Source organism: Capricornis sumatraensis, chromosome 8 (genome assembly GCF_032405125.1).
Source record: "Capricornis sumatraensis isolate serow.1 chromosome 8, serow.2, whole genome shotgun sequence".
Lineage (NCBI taxonomy): Eukaryota > Metazoa > Chordata > Mammalia > Artiodactyla > Bovidae > Capricornis > Capricornis sumatraensis.
The window spans coordinates 39,894,479-39,912,021 of NC_091076.1; positions in this window are offsets into that span (position 1 = coordinate 39,894,479).

The window sequence follows — 17,543 nt, forward strand, 5'->3', positions numbered from 1 at the left end:
GATGCTAAAGCTGAAACTCCAGTACTTTGGCCACCTCATGCAAAAAGTTGACTCATTGGAAAAGACTCTGATGCTGGGAAGGATTGAGGGCAGGAGGAGAAGGGGACGACAGAGGATGAGATAGCTGGATGGCATCACAGACTCAATGAACGTGAGTCTGAGCAAACTCCGGGAGATGGCAATGGACAGAGAGGCCTGGCATGCTGCGATTCATGGGGTCGCAAAGAGTCGGACACAACTGAGTGACTGAACTGAACTGAACTGAACTCAAAACAGAAAAACTTTAGCTCAAAAAGAGAGAAACTATAGCTCAGAAGAGAGAAACTTTTATTCTGTCTCAAGGAAAAGTTAAAATGATAATAGAATGCAATGATACCACATAAAAACTTCAGAGAAAAATCAAGAGTCATAAGAAATAAAATAAATGCAATCAATCGTGTATTGATCGGGGTGCTAAAGCAAATTGCTTCCACTCATCTCTTAGACTATTGTATCGAAACAAACCATAAATATTCTTCATCAGCAACAATATTAGAATAACTCTCTGGCAGCACATATTCATGTATTATAGGTTAAGTCCAAGATTCAGACAAACAAAAGGAAAAACAAGAAGCAATATTACACTGGAAAGATTCGGATTTTAAACATTGGAAGACATCACTTAAATTCAATGTAGAAAACTTCTCTTCTGCTCTTAATAACACAGAGCTATTAATTTCTTTCTAAAAACATTTTATTGTCCACTACTAGTATTTATTGAATCACATCAATTCCACTCTACAATTCTAAAAAATCATGAAAAATAAACCAGATTTTTAAATGGTCAGAACTCAAAAGATGGGGGCTATCATTGTGAAGCTCTATAAATGAAGCAGAGTTCACACAGCTTAGAAGAGAAACTGACATTCCAGAACCTATTGTTTACAATGTCCTATCTTCCTAGGGTCAAGTGGTGGGCAAGTGACCAAAAGACCAGATTCAAGCCCATCTCTGCTCTGCCACAGTTCTTGAAGGAATACCCTATACAAAGCTTTTCCCAGAAATCATGTGATTTCTTGAATTAACTTAACTCAAGGAATTCTGACCATGAATCTAGGATTGCTCTCAGCATTATAAACAAGGAAAACAAGCTAGTGTACCTAAAGTTAAAAATATTTAAAATTTGAGGCAATAGGGCTAAAACATATGAAACAATGATTGACACAATCTCAAATATATTTGAAAGCTTAAAAATGTGACTGTGAGTAAAATGAAGATTTAGGCCCCACTTTCTATGCTATAATAGCAACTGATCTTCTTATATGCCTTTGCTTAAAACAAAAGAATAATATATTTTCTCTCTTATGAAGACACAGTAAAAACAATCTTTCCAATCTGTGTTGTTATTGTTGTTCAGTTGGTAAGTCATGTCTGACTCTGCAATCTGTACCCACCAGGATAAAGACACACTGATAATATATTTAAGTTCTAGTAATAAAAGGATGTGTCAGCATCCTTACCACCTAAAGACCATAAATAGCACAGCCTGCTCAGGCTCCTGAAAGATGTTCTGAGAGTTCACACCCAATTCCATTAAGTGCTAGTCCCAACCTGATTTATATACGATTAGGAGATACACGTGTCCTTGGATTGTCCTCTCCCTAAAACATATTAATGAGCTAGTAAGGCAGCTCTACACTGCACCTTTCAAACCTTTTCTTCTATCATAATTTCTCTCTCTCCTACTTACATTGTCTAAAGGGAGAATAATTTCATTTATATATATGCTGAGCTCTCAACACTGACTCAAATGGATTGCTCCAAAATTCATCCTAGAACTTGACTCAGAGATCTATTTTGCAAGGTAATTCACTTATGGTCTGCCTCAAAGTCTAAATTTTGGCACGATGATTTATTCACATTGAAGGGAAAGAAAACAAACAAATAAGAAAGATGCTAATTGTTTTCTTCCCAAGGCAAAACATTCTTTTATTTACTTTTTAATCATGTACTGAGACTAAGACACATTTTCTCATGCATTTTGCCTCATGAAGAAGTTTCCAAATTAGAAAAATCTAGTCTCAAAAAAAAAAAAAAAAATCGCTGATTCTCAACATAGGCACTATTGCCATTTTGGTCAAGAAAATGTTTCATTGTGTAAGTTGGTCTCACATATTTGAAGGGTACTTATTTTCCTTGGGCTTTATCCACTAACTGCCAAGAATGTCTCCAGTCAGGGTGAAAACACACCACTCTCTTCCCACCTCCAAAGTACACATTTCAAAACAACTGCACAAGGTTGTAACGACCCAGGTTGAGAATCTTTCAGTTCAGTTCAGTTCAGTCACTCAGTGATGTTCGACTCTTTGTGACCCTATGAATCACAGCACACCAGGCCTCCCTGTCCATCACCAACTCCCAGAGTTCACCCAAACTTATGTCCATTGACTTGGTATGCCATCCAACCAGCTCATCCTCTGTCGTCCCCTTCTCCTCCCGCCCCCAATCCCTCCCAGGATCAGGGCATTTTCCAATGAGAACCTTTACAACTACCTAATTCAGAAATAAACAAATAGAGACAAGGAAATATTTGATGCTTTGCTCAAAGATACAGAGCTAGTAGATATAAAAATGTGACTTTCCATTTAATGTTATTTCTATTTTTCTCTGCAGAGAACTATTTCATAAAGTCAATCATACAGAGTAAAATGATATCTTGGGATGTAATCTAAGACTGATTCTACAGAGACATAATCCAAAGTAAAAATATATCTTCAAAAACTGATGAAAACATGTGACTTTTTACTGACTTAATGGACATGAGTTTGAGCAAATTCAGGAGACAGTGAAGGACAGGGAAGCCTGGCGCACTGCAGTCCAATCACAAAGAGTCAGACAAGACTTAGCGACTGAACAATAACAAAAGTAACCTATTTAAAATTAGATTAATAACGAATTGGAAAGAGTGAGAGAGCAAGTAAATATAGGTTAGAATGTTTTCTTGGACTTTAAGTAGGTGTATGAACTTAAGGAATCCTTACATGATGTCTCCAGATCCCAGTTTCTCCATACTAAAATGACACATTTGAGTCATATTATTCTTAAAGACTTGCCCTCTGTTAGAAATGCCTACCTTTATTCAATCTGTCTTATACTATACAAAGATAATTATGTGAATTTCATATTCTTACAAAACCCCTCTATTTATACAAATTTTTCTACTACAGACAGGGAGTAGTTTTCTGGTGAAACAAATAACCTAGGAAACAAGACTATATCATGTATATCCAATGGTACAATTCATTCCTTCATCAAACATTTGCAACTATGAGTATGCTTTATTGTTGCACATTGTTGGCACACATAGGAATTAGATACTTTCATTGATATCAAGGAAACCATAGCCTGATCAAGGGATTTTTAATATATATATAAACAAATTACTAAAAGGCAAATAAACAGGTATTATAATTATAAATATAGTTATTATACTAAGCAATACATTGTACTTACCACTAAACATTTATTTGCTGATTAAACAGATACATCATTATGGATATGAAATACTAAAATACTTTAGAAAGAATAATATTCTAGTTAATAAACAACTTAAGGTGATACAACATCCAATGAGCATTTACCCCCATAACTCCTGCCTTCTAAAGTGAACATAAAAATAATAATAATTATGGGTTTTAGAGTCAGAAAAAACTTGGACTGAATTCTAGCATTCCCATTTAGAAGTTAGGTGGCCTTTGACAAATTCCATCATACTTATAGCTTGAATCATCATTTTTAAAGTAAGGAGAATTGTTGAAAGCAATAAATAAAGTCAATCATATAAAATGACAAGTTCACAGAATGTTCTTATAAATATTAAGTATCTTTCCTTTTTCAGTGTGGAAAAATTTAGTCTTTCACATGCGTTCAGTAGTAGCATTTTTATGGAAGATTTTATTTTCCAAAAATACTTGTAATCTGTTTCTATTCCACATGCTCTTGTAGAATCTTGTCACTTTCCTATTAAGAAGTAGAGTCTATGTCCCCTTCTCTTGAACTCGGGCAGTCCTCTGTGACATGGCTCAATTAATAGAATATGATGAAAGTGATTCTATATTCAAGACAGTCTTACAAGGAGAGGTAGCTTCTGCCTAGCTTGCTCTCCCTCTTAGAGTATGTATCCTTGTACCCTAACAAACAACACATAATATTTTAGATGCCTTGATGGAGCTATGGTGGAAAGACTGCATAGAGAAATTACATAAACTTAGAAACAGCAAAAGAACCCAAGCTAGAAAAAGATATTCAACAACCAGATGAAAATGTTCAAAACCCTAAATGTTCTCATTGTTATTAACAGTCTAAGTCAAAGCACAGGATAACAATAAGAAATAAACAGCTCTTCTCACCTAATAATTTGAAAATTATCAGTGAAATTGCTTTAAATAATAAACAATAGGCATAAGTGAAAACTTGGAGAATAAAACAAAAATCTTCAAATATAAAAGGAAAGAAATACCCATAAGAGAAAAAAAGAATTTTGAAACAGAATTGTAAGCTTCCTATTCTTTAGTTCATATGTACCTTGCAGCTATTTTGTTAAGCTGTATTCACTATTGTTTTAGAAATGCAATGAAAAATATAAACTAATGTGATACACTGAGAGATAATATTTATGCAGGCAGAAGTAGGGAAAATACTGAATTATGAAAAAGTACCCATGTTGTTACATTATTAGAAGCTTAAAACACTAGAGCAGGTAATTTTTGTCCTCAAAAAAATTTGGTGGAAAATACACTAGGTTATTACTCATGATGTCAGCACTTTTGCCTAAATTAATTTATATATCAAAATATAGCTTCTCTTCAAAATACAGGACTCCAAAATCAAGAAACCTAGGTATTTTCAATAAAACAAATAAACAACAAGAACAACTATAATAAGGATGGACTGGGAGAAGTACTAAAAATTATAAATTTAGGAGTTAGGCTAGAGGATAAATTATGGCTTCATTCAATGCCATCTGTGTAGCCTTGGGCAAGATGCTTAACTTTTCTCAGACTTAATTTCCCACATAAAAGCAGTAAAATAATACCTTTACTCAACAGATTATTGTAAAGAGTAAGTGGAAAATATATAAAGTTCTTAACATAGAACATAGTACATATTTGGAGCTTAATGTTTGAGTTCCTTTCAAGCTATCTCTATAGACACAGACCTAGGCAAGAGTACTGCAGTGGATTGCCACTTCCTTCTCCAGAGGATCTTCCCAACCCAGGGATCAAACCCAGGTCTCCTGCATTGTAGGCAGACGCTCTTACTGTCTGAGCCACCAGGGAAATCCAGAAAAGACAAGGTGTAACTTAAAGATGACTTTAAGGGGCTTCCCTGGTAGCTAAAATGGTAAAGAATCCACCTGCAATACAGGAGATTCCAGTTTGATTCCTGGATCAGGAAGATCCCCTAAAGGAGGGTGTGGCAACCCACTCCAGTATTCTTGCCTGGAAACTCCCCAAGGACAGAGAAGCCTGGCTACGGTCCATGGGGTTGCAAAGAGTCAGACACAACTAACCACTGCACAGTGTGAAAAGATGACTTACTTTCACCAGAAACTTACACTGTGTCTAATTCACCAGTGAAACCATCTGATCCTGGCTCTTTTTCTACTGTTGAGAATTTCCGATTACTAATTCAGTCTCCTTATTTGAAAAGTTCGTTCAGATTTTCCATATTTCCACATGATTCAGTAAGGTGTATGTTTCTGGGAATTTAGCCATGCCTTTTCAGTTCAGTTCAGTTCAGTCGCTCAGTCGTGTCTGACTCTTTGCAACCCCATGAATCGCAGCACGCCAGCCTCCCTGTCCATTGCTAAATCCCGGAGTTCACTCAGAATCACGTCCATCGAGTCAGTGATGCCATCCAGCCATCTCATCCTCTGTCGTCCCCTTCTCCTCCTGCCTCCAATCCCTCCCAGCATTAAAGTCTTTTCCAGTGAGTCAACTCTTCGCATGAGGTGGCCAAAGTACTGGAGTTTCAGCTTTAGCATCAGTCCTTCCAAAGAACACCCAGGACTGATCTCCTTCAGAATGGACTGGTTGGATCTCCTTGCAGTCCAAGGGACTCTCAAGAGTCTTCTCCAACACCACAGTTCAAAAGCATAAATTCTTTGGTGCTCAGCCTTCTTCACAGACCAACTCTCACATCCATACATGACACTGGAAAAACCATAGCTTTGACTAGATGGACCTTAGTTGGCAAAGTAATGTCTCTGCTTTTCAATATACTATCTAGGTTGGTCATAACTTTTCTTCCAAGGAGTAAGCGTCTTTTAATTTCATGGCTGCAATCACCATCTGCAGTGATTTTGGAGCCCCCCAAAATAAAGTCTGACACTGTTTCCACTGTTTCCCCATCTATTTCCCATGAAGTGATGGGACCGGATACCACGATCTTCATTTTCTGGTTATCCAATTTGCTGGCACAATAGTCTCTCATGCTCTTTTGTATTTCTGTGGTATCAGTTGTCATGTCTCCTTTTTCACTTATGATTTTAATTATTTGAGTCTTCTCTCTTTATTTTTACTAAACACTTAAAGAAGAATTAAGGCAAATCCTTCTTAAACTCTTCCAAAAATTGAAGAGAAGGGAACACTCTCAGAATCATTCTAAAAGGCCACCACTATTCTGCTTGAAAAGCAGATAATTATACTACAAGGGAAAAAAAACCCTATAGTCCAATATGCCTGATCAGTATAAATGCAAAATTTTTCAACAGAATACCAGCAAACAAAATTCAACAGCAGACAAGAAGGATCACACACTATGATCAACTGAATCTTATGCAAGAATGGTTCAGCATATGCAATCAATAAATGTGATATGTCACATTAATATAATGAAAGATAAAAATGATATGATCACCTCAACAGATGCAGAAAAGCATCTGGTAAAATTCACACCCTACCATAATATAAACACCCAAGGAATGGGGTATGGAAAGAATATACCTAAACATAATAAAGCTCATATATGATAAATCCACAGTTAACATCATACTGAATGGTAAAAGGTTGAAAGCATTTCTTCAAAGATCAGGAGTAAGATAAAGGTGCCCACTCTCACCACTCCTTTTCAACACAGTCCTGGAAGTCCTAGCCAGATCAATTAGACAACAGAAATGTTTAAAAGGCATCTAAATTGAAAAAGAAGTAAAATTTTCCTTCTTTGCAGAGGATATGATCTTATATAGAGGAAATTCTAAAGATTTCATAAAAAACTATTAGAACTAATGAGCAAATTCAGTTAAGTTACAGGACATAAAATCAACATACAGAAACCAGTTGTATTTCTACACACTAACAACAAATACCTGAAAAAGAAACATAGTAAACATTCTGGGCATTTATCCAAAGAAAATGCAAACATTAACTTGAAAAGATACATGCATACTTGATTCACTCCAGCACAATTTACAATAGCTAAGACATGAAAATAACCTTAAGTTTTCACTGACAAATCAACACATAAAGAAAATATAGCTTATACATAAAATAGAATATTACCCAGTCATAAAAAGAATGAAATCTTTACATTTGCAACAACCAAGATGGACAATGAGAGTATTGTACTAAGTGAAATGAGTCAGACAAAAAGACAAATACCGTATCATCTGAATTACAAGTGGAAATCTAAAAACAATAACAACAATAACAACAAAGCTCACAGATACAGAGAAGAGTTTGGTGGCTGCCAGAAGTAGGGGTTAGGGGGAAGGTGAGATGGGCAAAGGGAGTCAAAAGGTATAAACTTCCAGTTATAAAATAAATAAGTCTAGGGGATATAATGCACAGCATAACAGCTATAGTTAATAATACTGTATTGCATAGTGGAACACTGTTAAGAAAGCAAATCTTAAAAGTTCTCATCACAAGAAAATATTTTTGTAACTATGTATGGTGATGGATATTAACTAGACTTATTGAGGTGATCACTCTGCAATATACACAAAAATCCAACTATTATGCTATACACCTAAAACTAATATAATGCTACATGTTAATTATAATACGTCAGTTTTAAAAAGAAAATAATACCATTCACAGTATCCTCAAAAGCAATAAATTAATTAAAAATAAATTTACTCAAGGAGGTGAAATATCTATATACTAAAAACTACAAAATTTTGATGGAAGAAATAGAAAGCAAAAATAAATGGAAAGATATTCTGTGTTCATGGATAGGAAGAATTAATATTGTTAAAATGCCCATACCATCCAAAGCAATCTACAGATTCAATGCAATTTCTATTAAAATGCCAATGGCATTTTCCTGAAATAGAAGAAACATTCTTAATAACTGTATGGAATGACAAAAGACACTGAATAGTTAAGACAATCCTAGAAAATAAGACTAAAACTGGACTGAAAAGTTATAGTAATCAAAGGTACGGTAGTGACATAAAAATAAAGACAGACCAATGCAACAGAATCAAAAGCACAGAAATAAACAATAATCCCTTGTGTATATGCATAATTTCTATTTGACAAAGGAGTCAAGAAACTCAATGGGAAAAGGATAGCCTCTTTAGTAAATGGTATTGGGAAAACTGGATAACAACATACAGAAGAATAAAATTGGACCCTAATCTTTTACTCCTCACAAAAATCAACTTAAAGTGATTGTAGACACTTAAACATAAGACTTGAAATCATAAAACTACTAGAATAAAAATATAAAATGAGATCATTGATGTTGTCTTGGCAATGATTTTTGGATATGATACTCAAAGCACAAGCAATAAAAGCAAAACTTAACAACAAACTAAAAAACTTCCATACAACAAAAGAAACAATCAACAAAATGAAAATACAGCCTACAGAATGGGAACGTTATTTTCAAATCATATATTTTATTAGGGGTTAATATCCAAAATATATAAAGAATTCATATAATTCAATAGCAAAAAATTAAATCAACAATTGATTTAAAAATTGGCAGAAGAATAGACATTTTTCCCAAAAAAACAATAACAACTGAGTAGTCAACAGTATTGAGGGAAGTATGGAGAAAAGGGAATACTTCTGCACTGTTGGTGGGAAAATAAACTGGTATAGCCATTTTGAAACAGTATGGAGTTTCTTCAAAAAGTTAAAAGTGGAACTATCATATGATCCACCAACTCCATTTCTAGGTATATACTCAAAGGAAAGAAAACAGAATATTGATACACCTGCACTCCTGTGTTCATTGCTGTATTACTCATGATATTCAAAATATGGAAAAACACAAAGTGTCCATAAGTTCAGTTCAGTTCAGTCACTCAGTCGTGTCCTACTCTTTATGACCCCATGGACTGCAGCATGCCAGGCCTCCCTGTCTATCACCAACTTCCAGAGTTTACTCAAACTCATGTCCTTTGAGTCAGTGATGCCATCCAACCATCTCATCCTCTGTTGTCCCCTTCTCTTCCTACCCTCAGTCTTTCCCAGCATCAGAGTATTTTCAAATGAGTCAGTTTGCATCAGGTGGCCAAAGTAGTAGACTTTCAGCTTCAGCATCAGTCCTTCCAATGAATATTCAGGGTTGATTTCCTTCAGGATGGACTGTTTGGATCTCCTTGCTGTCCAAGGGACTCTCAAGAGTCTTCTCCAACACCACAGTATAAAAATATCAATTCTTCGGCGCTCAGCTTCCTTTATAGTCCAACTCTCACATCCATACATGAGTACTGGAAAAAAACCATAGCTTTGACTAGATGGACCTTTGTTGGCAGTAATGTCTCTGTTTTTTAATATGCTGTCTAGGTTGGTCATAACTTTTCCTCCAAGGAGTACGCATCTTTTAATAAGCAGATAAATAGAAAAAGAAGGTGTCAGGTACACACAGTGGACTATTACTCAGCCATTAGAAAGTAGGAAATCCTGTAACTTGTACCATCATAGATGGACCATGAGGGCATTGCACTGAGTGAAATGAGTCAGAGAACAAGACTATATGATCTAAAACCTAAGTTCATAAAACAGAGTAGAATGGTGGTTATCAGGAACTGGAAGGGTGGCAGAAATAGGGATATGTTAGTCAAAAGGTAAAAACTCCCAGAAGACAAGTAAGTTTGGGGGCGGTAAGGTACAGCATGGTGATTATAATTAAGAACACCGCATTTTATCCTTGAAAGTTGCTAAGAGTAAATCTTAAATGTTCCCACCACAAAAAATAAACAGTAAATAGCGTGGTCATGTTTGTGTTAGCTAATGTTAAGTAGTAATAATTTTGCAATATATAAGTGTATGAAATAAACACACTGTACATCTTAAGCTTAGACAATGTTATATGTCAGGTACATCCAAATAAAGTTCGGGGATTGGGGAGAGGGGGAAGTAAAAAAAAACAACAACAACATTTATAGCTTCACCTGTGATATCTTAATTCAATCCCTCTCCCCAGCACACTCTGAAGAGTCACATGAGTCCTTTTCCCCAATATTTGTGACTCTACCCATGTGCAAGGGAGAAAGTCCTACCCAGACATTAATAATGCAGTACTTACTTGCTTCTTTCTTTGGTTTTTCAGCTTAGATTCCCATAAGAGATCAATAGGTAAGTAAAAGGATTTATACTCAAAAGCCTCACCCTGAGCTCTAAGATCTCTTGGCTCCATATATCTCTCTTGGTGCACCCCAATCCTATCTTGATTCCATAACCAGCATTCTCTACCTCTGTGTCAGGACTACTCTATGTTGCTGGAGAAAAACCAATGAATGAAAATCCAGTGAATTCAAGAATTCATTGGGAATTGCACCATACTTAGCCCCTGCCCCTGCTAACTTCAGTGGGGTCTCCATCACTGATAATGCATCCTGAGTCTTCTATTTCAGGCCTTCTCCTGTATTTCTCAGAAGGTAAACTACACTCTTTGAAGTTACAAGGCAACTTCCTGCTTCCATACCTACATATCCATCCACACCCACAATCCTATGTAAATCCTTTCTTCTGGATTCAGAACAATGCTATCTATCTTCTTCCTTAAAGACAGTTAAAACTTTTATTTTCTGAAAATTGATAATTTTTAGCCTCTAGTCAAAAGAGTGTCAGAGGACATTGGTAATGCTTAGGGAAATCACCAATAAGGCTGAAAATGACTGAAATGAATATTTGTCAAACTTACAAAAGGAGTAAATGCCAAAATCAAGTGTGAATTGACATTGTTTTTCAGATTGGCATATTTAAAAGTGTGCCCTTTTGTGACATGGTCCATTTTACCTCTGAAAATTCTTATTTACAACACCTACATTCATATGCCATTTTACAGTTTGATAAATCTAATTTTCTAAATACATTATCCTATTTGTAGTCATAAAATGTAATAGTTTATATTGCTCCAACACTTAATGTTTAAGTATAGAAGACTATCTAAACCATAAAATTCTATAAAGCAATTATCCTTCAATTAAAAAAAAATTTTAAAGACTCTAATAAAAAATATATTTATTTCAAAGAGAAACTAAATTGTGGTATTTTTTTAAGCCACCTCCACTTGCTGTGCCAAGTAGCTGTTTTCAACTGCCACCTATCATAATTTAGAGCATTAATTACTTGACCTCAAAACATGTGTAAGACACTGTCTTAAATTCAAGCATAAGATATTATGCTTGATAAAAGGGTGGAAAGAATATAATTTACAAATTTTGGCAAAATTTAGGTCTCCAGCTTCAATAAACTTTCCCAAGTAAGATTATGAAGCTCAAAATGCAGAGCTTGGCATTCAGAAAAACACTAAGGAGGTATACTAAATAACTAGCTAGTTTTCTTCTATGTCAAGAATTTTCCCCCAGTTTTGACCAAATGTTAAATGGAACTCCATACCATGAATTTACCTCTTGATAACCTTAAATTCAAAACTCTTTTAACACTTTATGGTAACTTATCTCATAACAATGTTACTTTATCGACTCTATGAAATGAACTAGAATTATGAATTAAGAATACCTCTGAAAAAGTACATTGTAATAAAACAATTAAATTTATGATTAAAAACTAGTTTATTTCAGAAAGCAATTTTAAATAATAAAAAAGTTTAAAACAAACTATAGGTAAAATAAAAAAAACTACAGGTAAGTATCATTACTAAATTACCATGCTGTTCTTACTGAAATTAATTCAGGATTATGTCATATAATAATTACATTGTCAATGTTCTATTCTTAATAGCCAAAATTCTAGAAGCTAGGAATATATAACTTGTGTAAGAATATTTTTCTTTGACATTTATTTCATTATCAGTCTCAGGCAGTAAGCTTCACTCAGGACATCAATCTATCAAAAACTGTGTGTTGAACATTTACTGTGTTATTGTACTATTTTTCCCTCAAGCTCTTAATAGTTCACTCCTTTTTTCACCTTCTGTTCTTCAGCCTCACAGAGATAGATATCTAGTGCCTTAATCTCTCCACTTTCTCTCACTTTACAGGTCCCTTTTGATCTTTTTCTTCTTATCCAGCTTGAACCTAATGGCTTTTCATTTGAACTATTGTCTCACAAATATCTTTGATTCATGTTAGTTCAAATGTATCTGCTCAGTAAAGCCTAAACCCTCAGATCAATGCTGTAACTGCTCTTTCCACCCAGATGCTGAAGTTTTGTGGGAAAGGGAATCACCCTGTTCTGCTAATAGTAAATTCTACATAGTCTTAGCTTTCATAACCAGTTGGGCACTATCTTTATCAGCTTTCTCTCTCATTTCCCTCAAAACAAACAAGCAAAAAAAGGTTTCTAAATCATTACCATCTTCCCCCAAGTTCTTAATCACCATACACGCTCATTTTGACATGGTAGAAAGTCCTCTCCCTTGCTGAGAACACTTGTGGCCATTAGCTGTGTTCTCTCTGCACACACACACCACACTCAGACCTGGAAAGCGAATGGATGGCCACAGTCAGCCTCATCATACTCCCTTCCGTATTCTCTTCTGTTTTCCTCTGCCTCTCATATTAGAGGCTGGCAAACTATGGCCCATGAATCAAGTCTGGCTTGCTGCTTGTTTTTGTAAATAAAAATTTTGAAAGTAGCATGCCCATTTTTTTTTTACATATTATTTATGGCTGCTTTTATTTTATAATGACAGACTTGAGTGCTTTCTACAGAGACAACATGGCCTGCAAAGCCTAAAACATTTATTATCTAGCACTTTACGGAAAGTTTGCTGCCCTCTGATTTACATAGTCAACATCTTCCTCTATCTGGATCTTTTTATTTAGCCTAAAAATATGGCCCATGTCTTTTCTAGTCTAAAAGCGTTTGTTTGGGGTAGGGAAGCATTAGCTCAAAGTCTCTACAGTGAAAGTGAAAGTCACTCAGTCGTGCCCGACTCTTTGCAACCCCATGGACTATACAGTCCGTGGAATTCTCCAGGCCAGAATACTGGAGTGGGTAGCATCTCACTTCTCCAGGGGATCTTCCCAACCCAGGGATCGAAACCAGGTCTCCCGCATTGCAGGCGGATTCTTTACCAGCTGAGCCACAACACTCTGCAGGCATATACCAGTTTCTCTCTTCTCTTCTCTTTCTAAAGAAACAAACAACACTCAGGAAAACTGGCGCATTCTCTTCCTTTACATTTTTCATTTGTCCCTTTGCCATGTAATCTGACTTTTGCTCATACTCCCTTTTTGAAATTAATCACACAATATTAATGATGACCTTCTACATGTCAAGCTTTAAAAAATTAACTTTAATAACCCATCTTTAGGTATTTTCCCCTTAAAACTCTGTAACCTAATATTCTTAACAAAGAGTGCTTATCAGGGTCATCTCTACAGGCATCCACACCTATGTCACAAACCAGAATTACTCTTTACCACATTTTATTGCGTCTCAGGTAAGGGATTAATAATACTATTCCAACTGGGGAAAAAGTAGTCAAGTAACTGGAACAAAATACTGCAGAAAATAAGAGAAGAATACCTAGCCTAGATATCTGTCAATATACAATCTCCATCCTGACCATACAGGGTGCAAACACATACTTGCCCTTGCAAGACACGTCCACCTTGACCACACTTCCTTCTCTCTCTTCTGAGTTATTGTCATCAATTAACTAATAAAAAATAAAAAGAAAAAAGCTGACCAAAGAAAGTCTAGGACATCTTGGAGAACGAGATTTCTTTTCCATTATCTCCTGGAATGAAGAATAAAGACATGCTGCTGCTGCTGCTGTTGCTATGTTGCTTCAGAGGTGGCCGACTCGGTGTGACCCCATAGACAGCAGCCCACCAGGCTCCCCCATCCCTGGGATTCTCCAGGCAAGAGTACTGGAGTGGGGTGCCATTGCCTTCTCCAGAATAACGACACATAAGGAACAAAAAGCCTTGTTTCTTTTAAAAAATTGACACTCCCACAGATTAATGTCATACATGTATTTGGCAGAGATGTGAAATACCCTTCCAAGGATCTAGATAATTAATCAAAATGTTCACTCCTCATAATGACATTTGGTCTAGGATATGTTCATAAAAATTAAATCTCTATACCAATAATACATGCACACTTATTTCATATGTGATTTCCATATTTTTCAAGCTGAAATGAGAGAAAGCATAGTGAAGAAACATTATGCGCTTCTTTTTGAGGTAGGAAGGTGAATAGTCAGTAGGAAATTGAAATGATTAATCAAAATTTCTATTTCTCATGATGTTGACTGGTACAGGACATGCACACAGAAATTTTCTATTTAAGTGGCCATAAAAACAAAAAAGGACACACAAATATACAAAACCACTGACATATCAACCAATAAGGCTTCAGCAATATGTGAACAGTGACCTTCCTGATGTTCAAGCTGGTTTTAGAAAAGGCAGAGGAACCAGAGATCAAATTGCCAACATCTGCTGGATCATGGAAAAAGCAAGAGAGCTCCAGAAAAACATCTATTTCTGCTTTATTGACTATGCCAAAGCCTTTGACTGTGTGGATCACAATAAACTATGGAAAATTCTGAGAGAGATGGGAATATCAGACCACATGAACTGCCTCTTGAGGAATCTGTATGCGGGTCAGGAAGCAACAGTTAGAATTGGACATGGAACAAGACTGGTTCCAAATAGGAAAAGGAGTATGTCAAGGCTGTATATGGTCACCCTGCTTATTTAACTTATGTGCAGAGTACATCATGACAAATGCTGGACTGGAAGAAACACAAGCTGGAATCAAGATTGCCAGGAGAAATATCAGTAACCTCAAATATGCAGATGACACCACCCTTATGGCAGAAAGTGAAGACGGACAAAAAAGCCTCTTGATGAAAGTGAAAGAGGAGAGTGAAAAAGTTGGCTTAAAGCTCAACATTCAGAACACGAAGATCATGGCATCTGGTCCCATCACTTCATGGGAAATAGATGGGGAAACAGTGGAAACAGTGTCAGACTTTATTTTTTGGGCTCCAAAATCACTGCAGATGGTGACTGCAGCCATGAAATTAAAAGACGCTTACTCCTTGGAAGAAAAGTTATGGCCAACCTAGATAGTATATTCAAAAGTAGAGACATTACTTTGCCGACTAAGGTCCGTCTAGTCAAGGCTATGGTTTTTCCTGTAGTCACGTATGGATGTGAGAGTTGGACTGTGAAGAAAGCTGAGGACTGAAGAATTGATGCTTTTGAACTGTGGTGTTGGAGAAGACTCTTGAGAGTCCCTTGGACTGAAAGGAGATCCAACCAGTCCATTCTAAAGGAGATTAGTCCTGGGTGTTCTTTGGAAGGAATGATGCTAAAGCTGAAACTCCAGTACTCTGGATACCTCATGCGAAAAGTTGACTCATTGGAAAAGGCTCTGATGCTGGGAGGGATTGGGGGCAGGAGGAGAAGAGGACGACAGAGGGTGAGATGGCTGGATGGCATCACTGACTCGATGGACGCGAGTCTGAGTGAACTCCAGGAGTTGGTGATGGACAGGGAGGCCCGGCGTGCTGCGATTCATGGGGTCACAAAGAGTCGGATACGACTGAGAGACTGAACTGAACTGAACTGAAGAGGAAAATATTCTCTTTATAGCTTCTAAATGGTGAGAACAGATTGAGTAACTATCTCTATTGACATATGCTTTGACTTCTAAAACAGAACAAAGTCAGATTTAAAAATCTGGTGGAAAGACACATATTTCAACTTCTACTCTGTATCTATACCAAAGATATGTGAATCTGTGCCTCTAAGTAAATCACCAATTTCACAGAGGAAAATTCTTTAAGAGTAGATCAGATTTATACCCTTTCCATACCTCTGCCTTCCAGCCTTTCATTCTCAAAATCATAATTTTATTGGGATACTTTAACATGCATCATTATGCTCTGTTGATCCAAGCAAGTAAACTTAAGAGTTAAAGAACTGTAACAATACAATTAATAAGACAGACTTAATAAACAAAAATAAATTTTTTATCTCACAGAAAACATCCCTTCTTTTAACATATTCATTGAACTCTACTAAAGTTTATTACTTGTTAGACCACAAAAATCAGTTACTTTACAATAGAAAACTCATACAGGCAATATTCTCTGATTGCAGGACTTCCCACGTAGTGCCAGTGGTAAAGAACCAACTTGCCAGCACATAAGGAGACAGGGGTTATCCCTGGGTCAGGAATATTCCTTGGAGGAGGGCATGGCAACCCACTTCATAGAACCCCTTGGACAGAGGAGCCTGGATGACTACAGTAGTCCACAGGGTCGCAAAAAAGTTGAACATGACTGAAGCAACTTACCATGCACACACAATAATTTAAAAGTGAAAATTAAGAACTAATACATAGGAATAAAATTACACAAGGGTAGCCTTTCAAAATGAAGAAAAAATTTGAAACATTATTAAAAATTGTAACTTTGCATGATGACAGAAGGTAACTAGATTTATCACCATGATTATTTTAAAATGCATAGAAATAAATCATCATGTTGTATACCCGGGAACCATCATTGTATCACAGATCAATGCTACTTCAAAAACCAACCAAATAACTCTTAGAAAAAGAGACCAGATTTATGGCTAACAGAGGTGGGGAGCGGGGTGTGTGGGAAACTGGACAAAGGCAGTCAGAAAGCACAAACTTCGTAAAATAAGTAAGTCCTAGGGATGTAAAGTACAAAATGATTAATATAATTAACACTGCTGTGTGTTATATGTGAAAGTTATCAGGAAAATAAATCCTAAGAGTTCTCATCACAGATATTTTTTCTAGTTCTTTAATTTTGCATCTATACTACATGATGGATGGCCACCAAACTTACTGTGGTAATCATTTCATGATGGATGTAAGTCAAATCAATGTGCTATACACCTTAAACTTATACAACCCTGTATGTCAATTATATCTTAATAAAACTGGAAGAAAAATGTTATATAATAGGAATAAAATGATTATTCCCGGCCATTTAGAAAAACCATAAAAATGGGAATATGATGTATGACTTTTATGGAGTTCTTTTAAACATAGCCAGAGATAAGTTAATAGGCTTAAGTGATTATTTTTTAAAAAAGAAAATAAGATGTATTTATATTAAGATGTTAAAAAAGTCACTAA